Here is a 22,037-nt window from a genome sequence, read left to right on the forward strand (position 1 = left end):
TGCTGGGGATTTTGAGACTTAGACAGCTGAATCTGTTCTTCTGTATAACTGCCAGTTACCAAACATGGAGATACCATAAAAATTACCATTTTTGCACTGGATAAAAGCCTATCATATATAAGCACTGCACACCAGATAAGGTCAGCCTGAGGGAATTTTAAGTTTTTCCTCATGACTTTCCTCTGTGTTGCTTGCAGTTTCTGAGTAAAGACAGAAATGAATAAGATGACATCAGAAGCAGCTCATTTCCTTTATGCATCAACACACATGCACTGTATACAGCTCTCTTGGAGCACTTAGTTCAGAACAGCATCACATCAGCTATGATATTGCACTTCTTTAACTTTCCCTGGTGCACACTGAAGTATATAACACTATCTCCCCCTGGCCCCCTTTTAAAGGGGTTATGTATGTGAATTCTTCTTTGGGCCAAGCAATATATCCACTGAGATGAAAACATTATCCTTAATTTTTTCTGTAGATGAACTACTACACCTAAAAAAAAAAAAAAAGAAAAGAATTAGGACCAGATGTTTTATGAACAATATCTAGGTAACATATTGCCATGCAAATTTAAATTTCGTATCACTCCATTACCTTATTTTCCATCCCCCTTCAAAAGAAAACAGACCAAAACAAGCCAACAATGATATATTTCTATATTTACATTTTTTAAATGTTTCCATAAGGTAAACAAATTGATTTCTAGAATAAAATGAATAGCTTATAAAGCTTATCTTTATACAGTTTTTCAAGTCAAATGGATATGTAAACATTTAAGAGTTAACATGTGTAATAAGATTAATACAACTTATTTTTTTCTAACACTGGAAAGACCAATATCCACATTCCATATCTAAGTTATTTTTATGCAATAATGGAATATAGATCATTTGTAAAAGGTTTTTTGATGAGATTTATATACTAAGAAAGCAAAATGAGCCATTATCTAATTCAAATGATTGGCTTTTATTACATTTAGGATCATCAGGGAGGATGATAAATGAGTTTGAAACTTGGATCCTGTCCACACTGATGACTTCTGTTAATATTGGGCTGAACGCCCTAAGTACAGTATAACAGAAGAGAAAATAAAAACCAAAGACAATTTAAAAGGGGGAATTTCTGCTAAAAATCTTGTCCTGCACAGAGCCACAGCATAGTTGGGGTTGATAGGGGCCTCTGGGGATCACTTGGTCCAAGCCCCCTGCTTAAGCAGGGTCAACCAGAGCATGTTGCCCAGGACCCTGTCCAGACAGCTTTTGAATATTTCCAAAGGAGGAGACTCCACAACCTCTCTGAGCAACCTGCTCCAGTGCTCAGTCACCTTCACCGGAAAAAAAGTGTTTTCTTATGCTCAGATGTAGCTTCCTGTGTTTCAGGTTGTGTTCAGTGCCTCTCATACTTCTCCCAAAATATCCTGAACCAAAGGTGCATAACTGTCCTCCAAACTGATCAGTGGGGATAGAGCTTATGTCTAAGGAAAGTCTACTTAAGCCAGGAGAAAGTCTTGATCCAGACAGCTCATATTAGAGGAGCTAATACATTTAAATACATTCCTGTATGCAAAAGAAGAGATAGTGACGCTTACCTTCTTTGTACAGCTTTGTACAAAGGACAAGCAATATCAGAGAGGTAGGTAGTGAAATGGGAAATTACTTATTTGGCAAGTGCTTTGTTTGGATATAGAACTGAAAAATATATATATTTTTAGCAATCCCAGAGGCTAAAACCCCCAGGAAATTGTGTTCATATATTTTTGACTTGTTCACACAAAGTTTTTAAAAAGTAAATTTTCCATATATTTCTGAATGCTGTTTTGGCAGGAAATACAAATACAATAGAACTTTGTCACAAGAAAGTGATGATTACAGATACAAAGAAAACAAGATAACATCCTTTCTTTTCCTTTCTCTTACTAAAGGAAAGAGAACAAATCAAGAAATACAATATACTGAACAACTTAATTGTCCTTTTGATTATATAAATATTAAAGACATTAATTTCTGCTCATAAGTTTTTGGAAGGAATAGTTTTCTCCCCCAAGCTGTGGATGCCTCAGCTTTCTGTATTCTTATGAGTATCCAATGACATGGATAATAGAGAAAAGGTTTGCCAGCTATTCTGATGTGGTTGTGTGCATACCTCACAAGCAGCATCTGTACTTCTGTTTTAGACTGAAGCAGAAGAGTTCTTTGAAAACTAATCTCCCAGTTGCACCCACATACTATGCTTTGGTTTGCATCAGCATACAAATTAAACTTTTTCAGGTGAAGCTAAACTGAAGGATGCATTCTAGGATTGCACCTAACACACTCTAGCCATTAGTGGGTGATCAGTCCATGGGACCAGACTAGAGCTAGTCAGAAGTAAGAGCCTCAAAACCCATGTAGTGTGCAGCTCAGGTCCTCAGCACCAGCAGTTTGTTGTTACACATCCATTCCTGTGGCACTGCACTACTAGGTAATGGAAACACTGCCACAGCATCTGATCTACTGACACTCCCCTCGGTGCCCCCCTCCCCCCCAAAAAAGGCTACCATATAGCTCATACAGTGTTTCTAAAACTTTCTGAAAAGTTAAACATCATTTAGCTCATCCATCTGTGCGACTGAATCAGAGACTGGACAGTATTCAACATCAAGAGAACAATAAAGGGCTGCAGTTGGCCACAGTAATTAATGGCTAATGAGGAACCAAGCTGTTGCCAGCAATTAAGTTTAGTTGACAATTCTCTGGCTACTCTGGGTACTTGAAGCAGGACATTACAGCCACTTATCTTTCCCTTTTCCACAAAAAACTATCTTGCTGCCAACTCACTTTCCTTTCTCTAACCCTTTTGAGACCTTCTAAGTCCCTTCACTATTTCGGCTATATTAGTAGTAAAGTGCTATTTGGATCCTGCAACACTGGCCCCAATTCTGTACATTTTATGAAAATTGTCTGAGATTCTGACCCCACTGACCATTCCAGGCTGCTTTTAAGGTGGAAGAGAAGTAACATTTCAAGATAGCCAAGAACATAAGAGAAAGTGTATATGGTCCTCCATGAAACTTTGTTTTGTCACCTGTGACTGAGGCAGGTGGAAATTAGTGCATTGTCTCCTACAGTCAGTTACACATTTGCCTTCTGCTTGTTGCTAGTAACCCATCCATGGTATTTTATTACCCTACATTCAACATACAAGGCAGCTTCTTTCAGAGAAGGATATCAGAGGAGCACATAGTCTACTTACTATAGTGTGCTTCATTACAACATTAGCTACAAGAAGTTGGGGGGGGGGGGAAGGAAAATTCTTTCTAATGGCTATCTTTTTAAAGAACTGTTAATATAAACCATCCCTATAATTTATAATCCAGGTCTCATTTGTTCCAAAAAATTCCATGAAAGTACTTCATACATTGGCTTATATGACTGACTTAAACTAACAATTGTTGTCATGAATATGACATTGTTGTGGTCAGTTTTGTGATTCTTATGACAGTGCATTTTTGATACAACACAAGAGATTCTGAAGTTCTGGATTCATGAAGAGGGAGTTTCACCACCTTTTTCAGTTTGGGAAGCCCACAGAAATCTATATTCATTTCCCAAAAATGAGTTCATTGTACCACAAACACCAAGAGGAGGGAAGGAAGAGGGACAACCGGGCATTCAAGAAACTTGCTTTAATTTGATGACAATAGCTCTAACTCAGAGCATGAATTACTCTTCCATACAAGTCCCCCCTTTCTGTGAAACTACAAGTAGACAACATCAATACCAGTTATCACCTCTAGACTGTAACTTTCCTCACAGGCCATTGCTACGAGACATGCTGTCTCCCACCAGCACAGACAAACATTTTCTGGTCACTAATCCACAAACCCCTGACCTGCTGAAAGTTTGTTTGTTACAGCCATGCGCTGCTTGTGGATCCTGCCTGGCCTAAAGTGGGCAGAACAGAAGGACTGACTTTGCTAGCACTTTTTGAAACAGCCAGAGTAAAATGAGACAGACCCTTAGCATGGCCTTGTAGTAGACAATTCCTTATAACACTGACTTGGGTGTAGGAAGGGCCTCAGGCTGCAGAGCCAGAATAGCGGAGGAGCTTTTTTCCCCTGCTCCACACTAACATACTAGTACACCATCGACTTATTTCCCTCTCCAAATCTATGTTGCCCATCTTAATTCACCAGTGTAACAGAGAATCTGTGTGTGGAGGAGGGGAGGGGGGATCAAAAAATCTCTAGCATCATTACTTCAAGTACCGAGCCCAGAGGTGGTCTAAAGCTGCTAATCACCTCTTAATGTGTCTTTAGGTCCAACAGTGACCTTCCCTTGGGCTTCCTTTATAAGATTGAATTGCATATGTGTATTTACACACAGAGAGATTACTTCTAGAGAAAAAAAAAAGTAAAAAGGTGGAAAACAGAAATAATGCAAAGACTTTGATAGAAAACAAAAGACTACTTCAATATTTCACTCCAATCTTATAACATACAGAGCAGAGCCCTCTCAAATAGCTGTTGGACCTATAAAAATAGGATAGTATAAAATAAGACACATTACAAGATTTTTGAATTGTACTCTACCACCTGTGATCAGAAGGGTGTTAAGTATATTTTGAAAAAAACACACTAGCAAAACTGAGAAAGAATGAGTGGCTATACAAAACAAAACAAAAAATCAGTGAGGTTGTCTCTTTTGGACAGAAAACAAACTTTAGAATTTGTTCCTTGGCTGAGAGTGGTACTCTGAAAATCTCTGCATTCCTGCTACTCCCAGGCCAAGGGAGCCTAGAGCTTCCATGTTACTTCTTAGTCTACCAAAAGTAATTTTATCATGTAAGTACATCTGCAAGACACACAACTGCAATTCTTTACACTTTAGAATTATCATAGCTTTTTGTCCCATACAAATTTCCTGTAAGTTACTTAGAAAAGAGTATAAGCCTTTTACATCAATATCATGCTTACCCTGAACTGTTCTGAAAATCTTAGTGTTAGATTTCCTGGTGCTTCTTGTACCAATGTTTGATGATAGTGCTTAGTGTGTATCCTTTATATTGCATTTAATTGATTAATTGGCAGGATGCTGAGGAAAAAAATATATATATTTTTAGAAATAGTCAGTTGTCAATTGATGTAGACTTTTTTCTCAATAACACACTACAGGATTGCCGTATGCCAGAGTAGTGATGAGAATGATGTACAATATTTATCAGCTCTGTTCCTTCTCTTCTATTGTCTTTAGTTTGCTTTCCTATTTCATTAGCTGGGGAAATTATTAAAAACAAAAAAAAGAAGAAGAAGAAGAAGAAGAAGAAGAAGAAGAAGAACTTACAGAATAAGCCCCTTTCATAGATAAGGCTTTGAAAAATGTATACATAAATTTCTATATATACAAACTGCATATATAGTTTGCAATTTATTACTTGCTTGGATTTTTAGGCCTGAAGTCAATCTTAATGTTAAGATTTAGTTTGCTGTGTTCTGTGGACTTAGAGTCAACTATACAGTTACGTTCAAAGTAGCAACATCTTCATTGTTGAAGTTGGGAGCCTACTGTCTTTCTACGTATGAAACCCACTAAATTGATAGCCATATGCCCCATACTCAAACAAATGTAATTTATCTTCAACTTGCTTTTCTACTGGAACAAGTATAAAGCAATTTCACTGTCTGACTGGGTATCAGTCTCTCATACCTTAAGTGATTTTTAAACCCGTGGACAATTTCAGCTGAGTTCATCAAAAGAGTGGAGATCAAGGACACTACATTCCCCACAGATTTTATAACAACTAGCAAACAGATCTAAAACACAGTGATAATGCCTCCACTGAAGGAAGCGGAGAGCTCTGATCCAGGCTATTTGACTTGCCTCACCATCTGTAAGTAGAAACTTCTGTCTAATCAGATATATGTAGTTCTAACCAACAAATACTGCACATACCAGCCAGCAGTCCAAGCAAAGGCAGGGGAATTAGCACAGACATAGTTAAGTGGGGAACAGGAGATGAAGCTATGGGATGAAGGAGTGTCTCATGTGAGAGGCAATGCTGGAGGGTCTAAAGGAAAGATGATAGGATAATTAATGAACTGGGAAAAACAGATTTTGCAAGCAAGGAATCACGTTGTGTTTAGGGCATGCAGGAAGAAAGTCGGTATTCTAGCAGGGTGAGAAGAGACACTTAGATAACCTCCTGAGGTCTCTTCCAACCTGAATTATTCCATGAATCTGCGAGAGGAAGACTCTAGAGCTTTTGTAGGACAGGTATAGAGAATGCAGAACACTATTCTGTCATAAATGAGACTTCATTAATTCTAGGGCTTCTAAAACAAATTGTTTTCTTAAATTATGGCTTTTTCAAATGACACTAGAAGACTCGTGCCTTATCCCATGTTCATGCAGTACAAAGTTGTTTAGTATTCAACTTTAAGTGTTTCCGAAACAGAAGTATTTTGCAAAAGGACAGTGTTATTGACATTGATATTTCTGCAGCAATAAGCTCTTGGCCTAAATCCAGTAGTTTGTTATATGAAAATAAGAAGTCCTGTTTCTGTAATTACTGCTGATATCAGATCTTATTAGACCAAAAATTACCAGTAAAGAAGTCCTAATAACTTTCAGTGTCATTTTAGCCCTGATAATAGGAGGACTAGACTTCCTCCTTTGAACACCATTATGTCCTCAAAGCAATTATTCCTACTGATAGGTGCTGTGCTTGCAGGAAGACTTGTACAAGGAAGACAGTGAATTTAATGCTCTATTGCAAATCTATAACAGGTATTATTCTCCTTTCAAATAGGTATTATTCTCCTTTCAAACATAACTTTCAAATATTTAGTGTTATTTTAGTTTATGCTAGAATGCAAGTGCTATTGCCACATTTTAACTAAGTAGTAAGCTCCTCTGCTAGCTGACCAGAAAGGCATCCATGAGTCTGAAGGGTAAAAAGAGGCAATTTACAATTTCTGCACTAAAGATCTTGTAAATGATGATCGATGTGGTTACCATCTAGCAGTCTCCAGCATTAGGTAAACACAATACTATCTTAGATTCACCCACGCTCTGACAGCTCCCAAACAGCTTTGCTACTGGGATTTGAAATTGTTGCCTTACAACCCCTCTGGCCATGGTTTGTCTGCCCATAAACCAGTTCCTGTGTCTGGCCCACTCGTATATCATCTCCAACATCAGTATGACTCAGAAGACTGCTGGAATGAAAAATCCCAGACAGAAAAAAAAAACAAAATGAGTAGGCTACATTAAGGCTATCTATAATAATAACTTAAAAAATGCCAAAAAACAGAAGCATTTGACTACCGTTAAACAGGATCTATAAAATCAGTACATTCAATCCTGTCAGGAGTTGAGTATCTTGAGTTTCTCATTGATTTTCAGCCCTGATTTAGATGTCAATAACAGGTGAAGATGTTATACTCTTTCAGCGATACATCATTCAACAGTCTGCACAGTCCTGTCCCTTATGACTAATCTTAAAAAAAAAAAAAAAAGTTGAGGGTTCTTTAAATAACACAGAACAAAGAAACCTAGTCCGAATATGTTCCTATGAACTTAGATGAAAAATATTTAACCTAAAGTAATTGAAGTTTTAAGAAGTTTTGAAGTTTCATAAACTGTAGATAAAGGCCCCTTGGGAATATCATTTTCTCAGTAGGAAGCATAAATGAGCTCCTGAAATAAACATTACAAAGTATTTTACTTTTAAAATAGCTTTTATTTTATCCTTCCTCAAGGGAAAGAAAAAAATACACTGTAAGGTGGGTAATTTCCTCCACCAGTGTATCTATTTAATATTTTGTAGCAATACAACATAACAGCTTGTTAGGCTTATTCTATTAGATAACTTAGTTTTCTTAATATCAGAATTTTAGTCCATTTTAGTGGTGAACAAACTGAGATTCACTACAGTTAGTAACCAAAGAGTTAAAAATAATAAACTTAAGCCTCTTATTTATATAATTAGAGATTCTGACTGCCAGCAAAAAATGATGAGCCTAGTGATATTGCATTATCCTTAGTGGGATCTGAAAAATGCCTTTGAGAGGGCGCAGTGCTTTTGAAAAAAATCAAGGCATCTATGCATTATGCATGTGGCTAATTATGGAGTTTTATATGCAGCTCTGGACATTAATTTCAAAAGTCTCATTCAATAGATTTTCTATTTTGAAGACAAGAGCTTAATCCACCAGATCATAGTCCTTCCTGGACAAGCCAAAGCTGTCCTATGTTTCAAGCTTTCCATTTATAAAATCAAAATCCATTATAAATAAGTCATTAACATAAACTATTTTGAATTTCAAAAGCTAGTTTGTTTTTAGTTTAAATAAACTGATTCACTCTCTCCCAAGTTGTTGGACACATTTTTCCATTGGGGCCTTTGATATATTCACTGCCATTTCCTGAGTGGATTCTTGGCTAAGGTTAAGAAGATTTGGAATTTATAGAATTATGTAAGCTAGTGTTTGATCCCTGTAGGAAAGTTGGACCAATATTTTCCACATTTTGCATCAGATTGAAAAACTAATCTTTTGAAAACAAGAACTTTTTACTTTTTCTAAAAATAAGTACCTGACCTGTAGCTACCTGTATCCCCGACACTCAATGGAAGACAAGAAACATGCATTCAGCCCCTTCGACTTCTTTAAGAACCCATCCATTTGATTTCCTATCTAAGCAGGAATTAATAAATTAGCTAATCCTATTTCCTACCTGAAGAAGAATTTGTGTGCCTGAAAGCTTGTTTCATTTTTTATATCTATATTAGTAAAGGATAGTTCTACGCATAACATTTCCTTTTTTTAATTTGGAGCATTTCTGCATTGTCAAACTTAAGTATTTATTGGGGCACAGAAAGACTCCAAAGCTCACATCCTATCAGGACTGTCAGTGCCTCTGTTTTTCATTTTAACATAGACAAAAGTTTTATCCTTCTACGGGATGCTTAGTATTTAATGTAGTTTATTAAATATTGAAATACATATAGTCACATACACAGTCAACATTACAAAGAACACTGTTCAGTGGTTAGGTTTGTTTTACAAGTAAGTCCATTAGAAACGGGAAAGCTTTATTTCAAGCTCTAACAGGCTGTGCAAGTGCTTTTTTGATAATTACATTCATTAGGAGAACTGGAATTTTCTAGGCTTGTATATTTAACTGCTTATGTTGTATGGCTTCCCAAAACTCTTTAGCTCTTAGCAGTTTGCAGCCTTTGACATGTAAATTTTTCATGATTCCAATTGCCTTATTAGAAAGGTAACCTCACCACTAGTCACAGATTACATGCATTTAATTTTCAATTTTAAAATGAGTCTTTCCAGGTTACAGCAAATTTAAAAAAATAAGCAACACCACCAACAACAAACACTTCAGCAGTATCAAAGTGTGGATCGAAGTGCCAAACATGAAATGCAGAGCTCTGATTTAGCCCCAAGGATCCACCTATAAGGCTCAAGAAGAATTACGTTCCTCAAAATGTCAATCCAAAACAACCATCGCACTAAGCAGAGGTCAGTCTAAAGTCAGAAGCATTCTGCCTGAATTGGCCCACAGCTACCCAGGAAAAAACCCACTGATACTTTACCATAACTGGTGCTAAAGTGACTGGTGCCCCCTTATATGTGGCATACAGAGCCCTGAACCTTCTCCTAGTATTAATCTTTTTTTTTTCCTAGCAAAGAAATAAACAGCACTTTCTCTTTCTGTAAAAAGCAGCACTGTTAGTGCCTACCACTTATAAAATAACAGTAACAACAGCTCAAGAACTAGAAGTCCTTTCCCAAGCTAAAGGAGTTCAGAGACACAGTCTTTGAAGTGAATGCCTTAACCATGAAGTTACAGACTATTTACACGGAAGCACTGTGTACCTTTGCTGTGGAAGCTGTGATGACACACAGGAAAAATAGCCACTAGAAAAATCAAAATAAAAAAAGAGGACAAGTGGAAGGTTATGCTGTAACCTTGGTAGTTAGAACACTCACTTGGGATGAGCTATTACTGGGTTCCTGTCCCTGCTTCCAGGTTTGTTTTTATATCCAAGCATCATTTAATGTACAATTAATTCTAAAGTAGGAAGCCAAATGAAGATTTGTAAGGTGAGAGGGGTGAGCATCTCACATGCCTTTAGGTGCACACTCAAAGCATTAGAGAGCAGTGAAAGCGGAGTTATTGCAGAAGGGGGGAAAAGCCAGGAAGGACGCCAGAGCAGGCAGTGCCCTTGCTGACAGTGCACAGCGCCACAGCACCTAAGCTGACATCAGAGTCCATTGACAGCCCCAGACACAGCCAGCAATGAACCAGGTCCAGGCTCCACCCAGGGCTCCAGCTAGGAGCCAGAGACAAGACTACCACCTAGGTGTATGAGTTTCATCCAGGAGACAAGGCTGGAGATGGGCACACCTACAACATAGCTCAGAGAAGAACTGATGGCCCTGGGCTGAGCTGAAATAGGGCTCTTGAGCCCATGAGGTCCCAGGTGAGGCTGGGCAGGGCCATTAAGGCTTATTAGTGTACTTAGGACCCTAACACAAGGTATTTACATTCAAGATCAAAACCAAGCTCAGGCTTCATGGGAATTTCCAAGATGGTGGTAGATGTGCGTATCAAAATACTCTGTTCTAGCTACCAGTTTGGTCTGGAACACAGGCAATATATTGGCTAACCAAGAGCAGGTAAGTGCAGTGAACATGTCTCCATTTGTGTGTGTAGGCACACCCAATTTTTATCAAATTTGCCACTAAGCTTAGAATATAAAATTGACTTGACTGTTGAGGTTCTACAAAATAGATGTAATGTTGGTATCATTCCACAGTCAGACCAATAAAAATAACCAGGACTGTAAAGCTAAAGAACAAAATTGCACATTCAGTTTGCGTCCTTTGCCAAAACAACATAGAATCACCTTGATGCTAATTCCCCAGTGATAGCGATGTTATGGCAATTATGTCATCATTGTGACTAATCTCACAGTGAACATTATATTCAGCCTGTGTAATCTTCCCACTGGATAGCACTGATCCCTCAGCCTGGTCTAATTAGACAAAAGTTTCAGGATTACATTAGGGTCAGACAGAAAGTATTTACAGAGAGTGAGGTCAGCAAATTACACATACTAGACAGCAATGATAGTGGAATAACAGTCATGCCTTGCATAAGGACAGAGCATGGCCTTTCAGGGTTCTGATAGAAAACCAACAAAACTCTTGAGCTCTTGCCAAGTCTACAAACACTGATCAAGGAAAACAAAATAAAATAAGGTAATTAAGTTATAAACAGTCTCCTTGCATATATTTAGGAAAGCCAAGCATATGCCCCATTATTGTTGCAGCTGAATTGTTTTTGGCAAAAGTCTAATTTTTGACAAAATACTTTATTCACTGGGCCCAAGGCAGAACTAAAGTGGAGTTTATTCCACTGGGGATATACAAAGCTATTTTTCTTAATTATTCAAGCCGCTCTGACTACCACAGGCCTACTCTTGCTCTATTGAAGTCAGTAAAAAGGCTCCTACTGATTTCAACAAGCATGGGATCAGATCCAATAACAAAATCATCCAGGAGGTGGAGAAGAAAATAACAGCTGAATACAGAAATGTCACAATGAATACTTTCCATTTTTAGTACTGCTTTTACACATTATTCTAAAAAGAATAGAAGGAATGTGTTCCTATTTTACTTAAATATTCATCTGAAATAATAGCTGTTTTTTTTCCATGAAGAAAAATGCCAGGGAATTATTCCTTTGCCTTGAGCATTCTTGATATGAAAAAGGATAGCATACCCATAAGCTCCTCAATTTATTCAAATTATATCAGTTACTCTAATAAATTAGAGACAAAATAGATACAATGTATGTACACAGGAGCATGTCTTCTTTATGACAGCCCGGTCCAAAAAATTTGTGTTCTCATTGCATGTAATGATTCCATTAACCCTAGATAACAGAAAATTAGTTTGCTAATTTCAAAATGTCCACTATTGTTTCTCTCTTTAGGTACTACTACAGTTCCCAAAATGTAAATTTTTCATTCTGTCTCTCTCTACTGTGTACTTCATTTCAGTCTGCATTTGTCCATCTACTATCTCTCTTGCTAAGTGTCTTCTCAACTGTCAGTATTGCTGATAACGTACATTCAAGCATCATGAGTTTCTGTCTTACTAAGACAGAGGCAACTGAATATGGCTTCCAGTTTTTTTAATTTGCTTAAAGACTAGCTCCCTCTTCCCACTCTATAAGAAAGTGATCATTATTAAATTTGCATAGTTAATAGAATACATAGGGAACATTTCAAGTCACTTTTTATCACTTGCTAGGATTGCTGCATTTGTACCAGAACAATGTTTTAACTTTTCACATGAACGTATCTTGTTCTGTCAAAAAAAAAAAAAAAAAAAAAAAGAAGAAGAAAGAAACCCAACTTAATTGTTTTATCTTGATGTATTTGCACCACTGGCAAATCTACTCTGCTTCTTTTTGAGAGGGTTTTGTTTGTTTGCTTGTTTCAGTAAAATGGATTAGATTTCCAGCTTACTTCTTGATAAAATGATAAACATTTTCTCTTGAACCTGAAAGGACATTTAAGAATTGGGCACTGAGAGATTGTTACTGTCTCTTCTTTACATTCATAAATGATACATACTAAAATATAGTGTTATAGGTAGTAATTCAAAAGGCATTCTTACTACCTTATCACCCTAGAGATGTTTAGACTGGGGTATTCCGTTCTGCCAAAGCCATTTTATGGAAACATATTTTCACTGATACAAGTAAAATTACACAAATATAAGGGCATAATGAAATGACAATGTCTGTCTTTAGACTAGACACACAGAGTGGAATACTTTAGGCATCTTATTCCCCAGATAGAATCCATAGCTCTGAGTTAGTCACCTAATCCCCTATACAAGGGTATAAAGAAAGTTAGGCCCCTCAGAATGGTATTCATAACGGCCAGGATGGACCAAGAGAATACTCTGAAAGTAGTCCGAATTCATATACATATCTCTAGACAAAAGAAATGCACCTCTCTGGGAATGAAATTCTCATGCTCAATTATGAATTTTGGAATTGGAAAACACACTAGTCTATTTTTAAGGAGATTATGGGCAGGCTGAGGTCTAAGGCAACTGGAGGAAATTAAATGTGATTTGTAAATTCATGGAGATCTCAAAAACCTCACTGAGGGAGGCTGATTATAGTAGGGCATGCTCCATCACTCCAGTTAAACTTCTGGAAAAAGTGACCATTTTTTGTGCCCTAAATCACCAAAAAAAAAAAAACAAAAAAAATCTATGATTTTTTTTTTCCTCAAATATTACAAAATGTTTTGCTTTGATTTTATTTTGTCAATTTTGGCTGCATGTTGTTTAAGGTTGAAATCATATTCAAAGTTTTATTGCTATTTCAGAGAGCGAAAATCTATCTCTAGGAATACTCCAGGGAAGTTCAATTTTTTTTTCATAAAATTGGTTTTAGATGAACTTGCAAAAGAATCCCTGTAATCTCTAAAAATAAATCATTCAGCAAGAAAACTATTCTATAGTTTTCAGGGTTGTAGTAATTTAGAGAACACTTGAGCTTGAGTAAATACATACAGTCTTTTTTTCAGCAAGTTTGAGCAGCAATTTCCTAAGTTTATCACCAATAACACTTTCTTAAACATATTTGTCAGGTCATTCCCTGTTTTGCAATAGCTAGCATTCTTCATTTCTAATAACATCAGTCCACTGTAAATGCACAAAAGTTGAGTTCATGCCCTTGGATTCTTGTCCAGATCGCTTAACTATTAAGCATTTACAGGCACTGTTGATGTGTTTGATGTTGTCCAGCATTACTGATTGTCAAATATTCTGCTAGTGAGAAAACACTTATTTGTTTTTCTAGCTGCTTAAACTCAATTGATTTTTCAGCTCAGGTAAGTAAACACAGGAAGTAAACACAGCATACTGAAATTTATGGACTCGCTATTTTACATCAGCCAAAGATCTAATCTGAAATAGATCTCTGTTTTTAAGATATGGTGTGGATCTTGGATGTTTTGTGATCCTCCTCTTTAGGAAATATGTTGTTTATTTTATTCCTTAGGCAGCAAACGAAGAAAGATCATCCACTAAGAAATGTGGGGCTTTTCCAGGAAATGACTGTTTGACAGAGAACATTAACATTTCTAGTATTATTACGTTCACATTTGCAGCACTAGCTGTAGAAAATTGCAAGTTCTCCTGTGGAACCAGGATTTAAAGATTTGGAAAAGATGTTAAATAGCTGCCAGGCAACATTTGTTCCCCTCTAATATGCAAAAACTTGAAAATAGTGGCCACTGAAAGTGGCTACTTGCAAGAAGATTATCTGCAAGGCTGCAGGCAGTAATTCTGTTATTGCTCATCACAATCTGCCTTTAGAATCCTATTTCATAAAACAAATGTGTTTGTCCAGGTCACTGAACAGACAATCTGTGTGCCTAATTGATGAGCAATAGCAGCAAAAGATGGTGTAAATTAACTGTTATTTCATGCATCTGAAAAATTTTCAGTGACTTTTTTCTAAAGAGATAAGAGATGAATTAGGCAACAACTAGCTGAAGTACTAACAGGGCCAAAATTGTGCTGAACTAAAATTGTTGTCGGGTAGGTACAATAGCCAGTTTTTCAGATATTACTAGGCTTCTCCAAAGCTGGAATTATGACCTAAGACCCAAAATCCTGTTACTGAAACTGTAACATACTATACTGTTTGTCACTCGAACATGAAATGGGACCTTTTGGTCCCACACATATTACTTATCGGCTTATAAACAACCAATTCAAATCTTAGCTTACCTATGCAAGGAAAACCCTTAACAGCTCTATTTCCATTTTTTTTCTACCTTCATTTCATAGATATCTTCACACAGGTTATATCTTCACATTCTTCTATTTAAGTTCTTCATTTGCATTTGTTCTCTATAATCATTTCATAGATAGAAAAGAGACAAGGTGAGAAGTAAGTACCTTTTGTGATAAAACACTGATTTGAAGGCACTATAGGCATGATAAAGTAATAATTGAAATACAAATCCAACATCTTAAATGTCCAGTTATTAGCATTGGTTGAAGTTTTTAATACATTTCAATAAATTTATATGAACAAATAGTAGCTAATGGACTGAAACATCTTTAAAAAACCTGCACTTTCTCTGCTGTATTGCAATTCTTAAGTCATAGCTCTGAGCCTAAATAGCTGTGCCATTAAAGTACTGGGTATGTATATCTACAATATTGGTTTTGAAGGATGATCTATTTCCAATGATGGTATGAAAGTATGTATAAAAAACTCGTAGAGAACAGCGTACTGTTATTTAAATGTCACTTGGTGAATAAGCTATTCCATGGTGTTCTCTAGTTTTTTTGTTTGTTTTTTGCTTTTAAGAAGACATTCTCAGAACTCATATGTGCTTATCTGACTTTCTGCTGAGTTTTAGAGAGAAATCAACATTGTCTCTCTTGTGCATACCATCATATGGAAAGTAGTAAAATTAAGATTTTTTTAAATATATTGTAGAATGTTTGTCATATGAAACAATTGCTTACAATTGAGAAGCAGGACAAATTCATCTGGAAACAGCTGATAAATATAAACTTTTCAAACGACAGTGCGTGCCCATGACATTTTTTCTTTGCTCTTCTTTGGTTAATGTTTATCAATTGAGCCCTAATTTATCTTCAGCTGAGCTCAAGAAGCTGAGTTACAGTCCAGTTTTTGTTGTTTGCTCTTATTTGGCCTTGTAAGCTTTAAGCTATTTTTTTTCCCCCCAAGATGTTCTCTCTTATCATTAACCACCAGGACATCCCTTATCCCACTCTTTTTTTGTTCAAAAAGCGGGATAAAAAAAAGAATAATATATGTTTGTAGAAACTAAGTGAGCCCTCTCTCAAGTAAAGTTTATCAATGATTAATCTATTAACCACAATTAACATTTATATTTGAGCTAAAGGTGACTTAGAAAGAAATCTATATGAAAGAGTGCTAAAGCCTGTCATCCAGTAGAATTAAACACTGTATTTGGATATTCTGTAGTGTATTTACTGTAGTATCAACATGCTGCTGTTAGAGACTTCTATTTACAGACAGCATTTTTAGGATTTCCTTCCAGAACTCTCAAGAGATATATAGTGATTGCTTATATCACAAATGCAATCTGTGGAGTTAATAATTCTTTTAAAATGTCTCTAACACATCAGTAATAACTTTAGTTTAGTCTCAATATTCAGTGACTTTGTGTTTTTACAGTGGAAAGGAAGAGAGGAAGCGAAAGAGGTTTATAAATCAGAGAAAGAAAGATCATTAGAAACATACAAGTTTGGAAATCCTCATATTTCTAATACATTGCATTTCAACTAATGTTCCCTCATCTGTGGAGAGATAAATCTTTGATGAGAAACTGGAGGCAGGCTAACATTTGAAATATTCTAATAACTAGTAAGAAAATTAAAATAATGACTGCTGGTTTTCAGTGAAGGCTTCTAACATCAGATGAGAGAGTCACCACATGGGACCTTTGATGGCTTAAGAGTGTCTCATATACTATGATTGGGACATTGCACCTTGTACATAGTATCTCTGAGTAATCTTTTTGTTATTAAAAACTTTATCCATGGACACAAAGTATTTATGAACATTTTCCTTGCTTTTCCAGAAAGTAAGAAATTGAAGTCATTGGTGCATTGTGCCTTAATCTGCAGGAATAGATGTGTTTCAACAATGGGGTGTGATTCTTGTGTGTGGATTTCTTATCTCTAATCAGATCTTGTATTTTTTTGTTTATTTTGGGTAGAAAATAACATAAAAAATTATATATAAATGGCTGTACTGGGCTAGACCAAAGGGTTGAGGGATGTTTTTGTGATTTTTTTTTTCCCCCCTGAGAGTGGCCAGATCTGGAGGCTTAAGGTCAAAACAATCCTCATAAAAATTAAAGGCCAACTATTATACCTCTGTGATCCTACTAATATTAAACAGAACTGAATAGACCCATTAATGAAACTGACCTTTTTTTTTTTTTTAATCTAGCATTATTTCTTCTCAGTGGAAAGGGATTTTTTAAATAATATTTGCAATTTGCAAAGCAAACAAACAAAGGAAGAGCCTTTGGAAAATATTTTCAGGTTTTTCATCCCAAAGAGAAAAACATGATGAAATTATTTTGCTGTTAACAGAAAATATGCAGGCTTTCATTGCTAAAATTGAAAATATGGTGACCTTTGGTTTTATTTGTATATAAAAGAAACAAAATACTAGAGGAAAGGCTGAAAACGAAAGAAAAAGCACTTTACTTGAAGTGTTTTGAGGGAAGCAAATGTCATTCATCACTAGATCTGTGTAGGAAATATAAACACAGGCCAAGTTTAAAGAAGAAATAGGTGTAAAAATAGAATAAAGATGCACTGTCTGATATATGTCAGAGAGTTTTGCAGTTATGTGGGAGAAGAAGAAATCTAGACTGAGAAGTCTGAAGGTTCCTGATGGTGTTTCCTCTTATAAATTGAGGAGGAGTAGAAAGAAGACATGCAGTATGTTGAAGACTCCAGCAACCTGCAGGCAGCATGACTTCTAGCAGTCCCTTAGAAAAATTCTATATCATCCCTTTATACAATTGTCCTAAAAACAGTACAGCTGATACCTTAAAGCGAGAAGTCGATACTGAAGAGGAAACGTCTCTACACTGGCACCCATTAAGGGAAGAACAATTCTTTTTCTCCTCTGAATCTGCTGCCGGCATTTTCCCCAGTCAAGGTGGATCTGCTGGAAAAAGGTGGTTGGTAATCATTTGTACTTGCTCCTCTATAGCCAAAAGGAGAGCAACAGTCTCGTCAGCTTGCACACTACCAGTGTTTATCAAATCTGTGAAAAACAACAGAAAAAGTAACACAGTCTTTGAGAAACACAGAACAGTAACATTGCCTCCATCATAGTCATTAAGCCTTGGAACATTATTTTGTATAGCTCCCAAGCAGGAAAACCTGGTATCACTAAGTACTGGCACTGCTCACACTGAGTCAGTTGTTTCACTCATTATTTGTATCTAAACACTTAACAATGTGAATAAATTGTCATTGAGATTATTTTTTCCTCTAATCCAGAATAATATTCTGCTATCACTGCTAAGCTTTTAAGTGAGTACAGTCAAGAAATTATTAACAGGGGAAAAGCTTACTGAAACTGAAACAAAAAAGACATCTTAACTGGCAGCCATTTTATCATTATTATTTTAGTGAGAGATATTTTATCATGTATTTGCATACACTAACATAACAGTAAGACACGGAGATAAAAAACAAACTGGTTTTCTATGGCAGTGCAATCTGAGGTTAGCTGCAGGCAATATTTTGGAAACTGTATAAAATATGCACTTTGCTAACATATTCCTATTGAAAGTCAAACTATATATATAAAAAAAACCCTAACTCATAATAAAATGCATTAAAAATGTATCTTTGTTCTTTTCTTTGTAGGGGGTTAAATAATTTGTTGCAAAATGGAAGTGTAATATTCAACTAAATCTAGCCCTAGGGAGAAAAGCTATCTGAGTAACACTGTAATCTTACTGAAATGGGTAAGATTTCAAACCTCATCAATCTGAAAATAGTATTACTCAGGTTCTTTTAAATAGTTTTACATTTTAGAACAAATTATCTGTCTCCAGTACTCTAATTATTCATCACTTGCGTGGAGTTCTGTCACATTAAAAGATATTTCCTTGAAATAATATAGAAAATCTAAGAACTTTTTATGCTCTCTTTAATAATGTTTGCAGATATGACAAATTAATGAATTTCTATCTATCTACAATCCAGGTATATGCATACTGCACCATTAATAATTTTAAACAGATACCATGTCCAGTTCTAAAATTTGACATTAAAAAGTCCATCCACTCACTGCCACCCTCTCTGAGGAAAAGGTATAACATGACTGCGAGATCTTAAAATGTAAAGACTTCAAAGAATTATGGAAATGTAAGCTATTGGCTTATAAGTGATTTAATATTCTCAGATGAACAGTGTGCTATAAATGTATTTTTTACCATTTTCCCCACATATCCAAGTTTTTGCCTATTTACTTCCAAACTCCATACAGACCAACCTGTACCTACTTCTGGAAATTTGGAATGCAAGAGAATACCTGGAAACTAATAAAAGGGAAATGACAATTTTCTCCTTGACCTCTTCAGTCTTCCAAAGGATATTGTGTATTGTGGAAACTTAGGAGACCTCATACTTGTTCAGTATCTGAGGTGGAACCATCAATCCTCCATAACTTTCAGAACCTATTTTTAGGAGTTATAAGGAATAAGGAACGTAGTGGTCTCTCATCTATAACTGCAGAATGGGTACACAACAAGGAATGCTTTTAAGAGAGTTTAATCTCAGCTTCTCAACCTAATTGTGTGTCAGGGGTCAATATCCACTGACCCAAGCAGCTACATTGCAATAGCTACTGAATTTCTACCATTTCTACTGATAAACCCCTTCTGAACACATCAGTCACAGTATTATTAGAATCCCTGTACTGTAGTCTGAAATAGATACTTAAATCTTTACTGTACCAGAAAAAAATGAGCTATATTTGATAAACTCTTCAAATGAGAAATGGTTTTAACTGATAGTATTCCAGAAAGTTTATTGCTGTTTAAATGTCGGGTGACAGCCGAGTTCATTATGCATTAAACACAGGGAATGGTTCACTATTCTGCACTCTCTTTGAGGCAAAATCATGTTATTTAGACTGCGCAGGAATCTCTGTTCCCAAACGATGATACCATATTGGGGTACACTTAAATTCTTCAGTGCGTCTGTGAGATTTTTTTGACATGCCCAAATAACAAACTTGGCACTCAACAACTGACTAGTCATTGTAGAAACAAGCAAAATGTAACACAGGCAAAGTAGCAGGGTACTGTTGTACATTTAGTTCTGTTCAGTAGTTTACAATATTCTTAACTGTGAAGTACCTTTATCGTGGAGATTAAACAAATCATTTCTTTAAAGAATAAAGTTTCAGTGTATATAACCAAACAGTTTTGAATTCTGTCCTGTAAGCGGTTTGAAAAGTTGCTGATATTCTATATGTAGACAAGAAACTACAGGCAAATTTGACATTCATTTGGAGGCTATTTAGTCCTGCATCATCACAGACAATGACATTTTATATATCCTCTTCATACCTCCTTCAAGATCCACCTTAAAATCAACTAGATTTCTTGTTGCCAATATTAATTATAACTCCTTTGAAGGTTTTAGGTTTCAGTTTTCCTTAACCCCTACAGCATACAACATGCTTACCTCAACCACAGTCAAAGTACCAAGCAACACCGGTATGTCAGAACGTGGGATGATGTACTGCAGAACTCTGGTCTTCGAGGGAGCACAGCATGAACAAGTCTGTACATTTCTCTTGGGCAGAATCTGCTTTTATTTTTGCAAACAATCTCTCAAGAATTTATCTCCCTAAAACTACTTTTTCCACCTGCTTCCATCTTATCCTCACACAAGTGCTTTCTCTCTTTGTCTTTGTCAGACACACACATCCCTACTTCCCATTTTCCGACATGTATCCCACTGCATATTCAGTGATCACAATTTTGGCAAATAATAGTGATGATCTATTCAACATCAGAAGAGATAGGGATCTTTTTTTCCAGTTAAAATAATTACCAATATAATGGTTTGGTCATTAAAAACAAAATTGTCAGATTACTGAAAGAATCAGGGAAGGCTAAATATCAGTTTTAATTAACGGTCACTTTATGAAAGTGCTCAGGCTGAAAAATGCTCAGGCTCTTACTGTGCTGAACTCTGTGAGGGAATACATGAAGTTATGGTCCTTGTCCCAAAGAGCTTAAACTCAAAGAAAACTTAATATTTAAAGACAATTAATGTGAGAGAATATAATTAAGTGGTCTGCCAAAAGGCTCCCTAAGAATCACTTAATATTTAAATCCACTTAAACCCCCAGAAGAGAAGGAATAGTTGAAGGCTGCCACATTCAGCAGTCTGTTTTTGTCCCTTTAACTTCAACCAGCCTAACATATCAGTCCCTACTCTTAACAGCTTGCTGCCTATTTCTTTAGGAATGAATATTTCATTAAAATAAAGGTTAGCACCATGGGGTGTTAATAGCATTGCATTTCTATTCACAACACTAAGTGTAATTTGAATCATCAATAGAAGAAACAGAAGGAACAGAAGGAATGACCTTTCTTGAAAGATGCTGCAGGAAGAGAAATGTCGATAAAAAGCAAATAGTGTTTTGCACATCCCCTTACAAAAAGCTCTTTCCTGTTTATGCACTTGGAGAACGGTCCTACTTCTAAGTCATCAACTTAGCACGGAGGGATCACTTGCCAACATGGAAGTGAAATAAGAGCTCACACATTCCATGCAGTGTCCTGCTGCTCAACTGCAGCAATCAAATATACAAGAAGCTCTATGCTCTTTCCAAATGGTAACAAGTTTAGCACCAGCAGATTAGAGAAATCAATGACTTTATCTTTTGCTATCCTGTTCCCTTTAAAATTCCAAGAATGTCAGGCAAACAAATACAAGACCATAATACAAATGCCATTAAAGCACCATAATGCCAAAAACATTCAAAACTTGAAAAAGCAAATACTATTACATGCAGTTTTTTTTTATACAACTATAGTGTTTTTGAATAAGGACTCAGGCCTTCTGGCATTCCTAAAACTGCTGTAAAGCTTGGTGAAAATGAAGCCTAATTTGGATTAATAAAATCATGCAGATAGATTTAATTATGGACTGATAACACAAATTTAAATAAAAGAAAAATATCCTCTCCTACATGTATTTGTATTTAAAGGATTGAGATATCATTTGTGAGTTGTTCCCAAACTCCCTGAAATTTCTGTATTTTTCTGTTTAGCCAGACACCAATCATTTCATATGATCAAAAAAAAAATAAATTAAAGACAAAAAAAAAAAAGAAAACAAACATGAATCTTCATGCATATGAATGTGACAGGCACATTTTCTG

At 36.0% G+C, this 22,037-nt stretch overlaps 1 long non-coding RNA gene across 1 annotated transcript; it reads right to left on the reverse strand.

Annotated features, from left to right (window-relative positions):
- Window positions 1–275: 275 nt before the first annotated feature.
- LOC136991381 (uncharacterized) lies at window positions 276–17,867 on the reverse strand. Its single transcript, XR_010883579.1, has 3 exons — window positions 17,665–17,867; window positions 14,825–14,947; window positions 276–495 (listed from the first exon to the last, which is right to left on the reverse strand). It is a non-coding gene; the product is annotated as an uncharacterized lncRNA (long non-coding RNA).
- Between the last annotated feature and the right edge of the window lie 4,170 nt (window positions 17,868–22,037).

The sequence above is a fragment of the Apteryx mantelli genome, chromosome 2, assembly GCF_036417845.1.
Source record: "Apteryx mantelli isolate bAptMan1 chromosome 2, bAptMan1.hap1, whole genome shotgun sequence".
NCBI lineage: Eukaryota > Metazoa > Chordata > Aves > Apterygiformes > Apterygidae > Apteryx > Apteryx mantelli.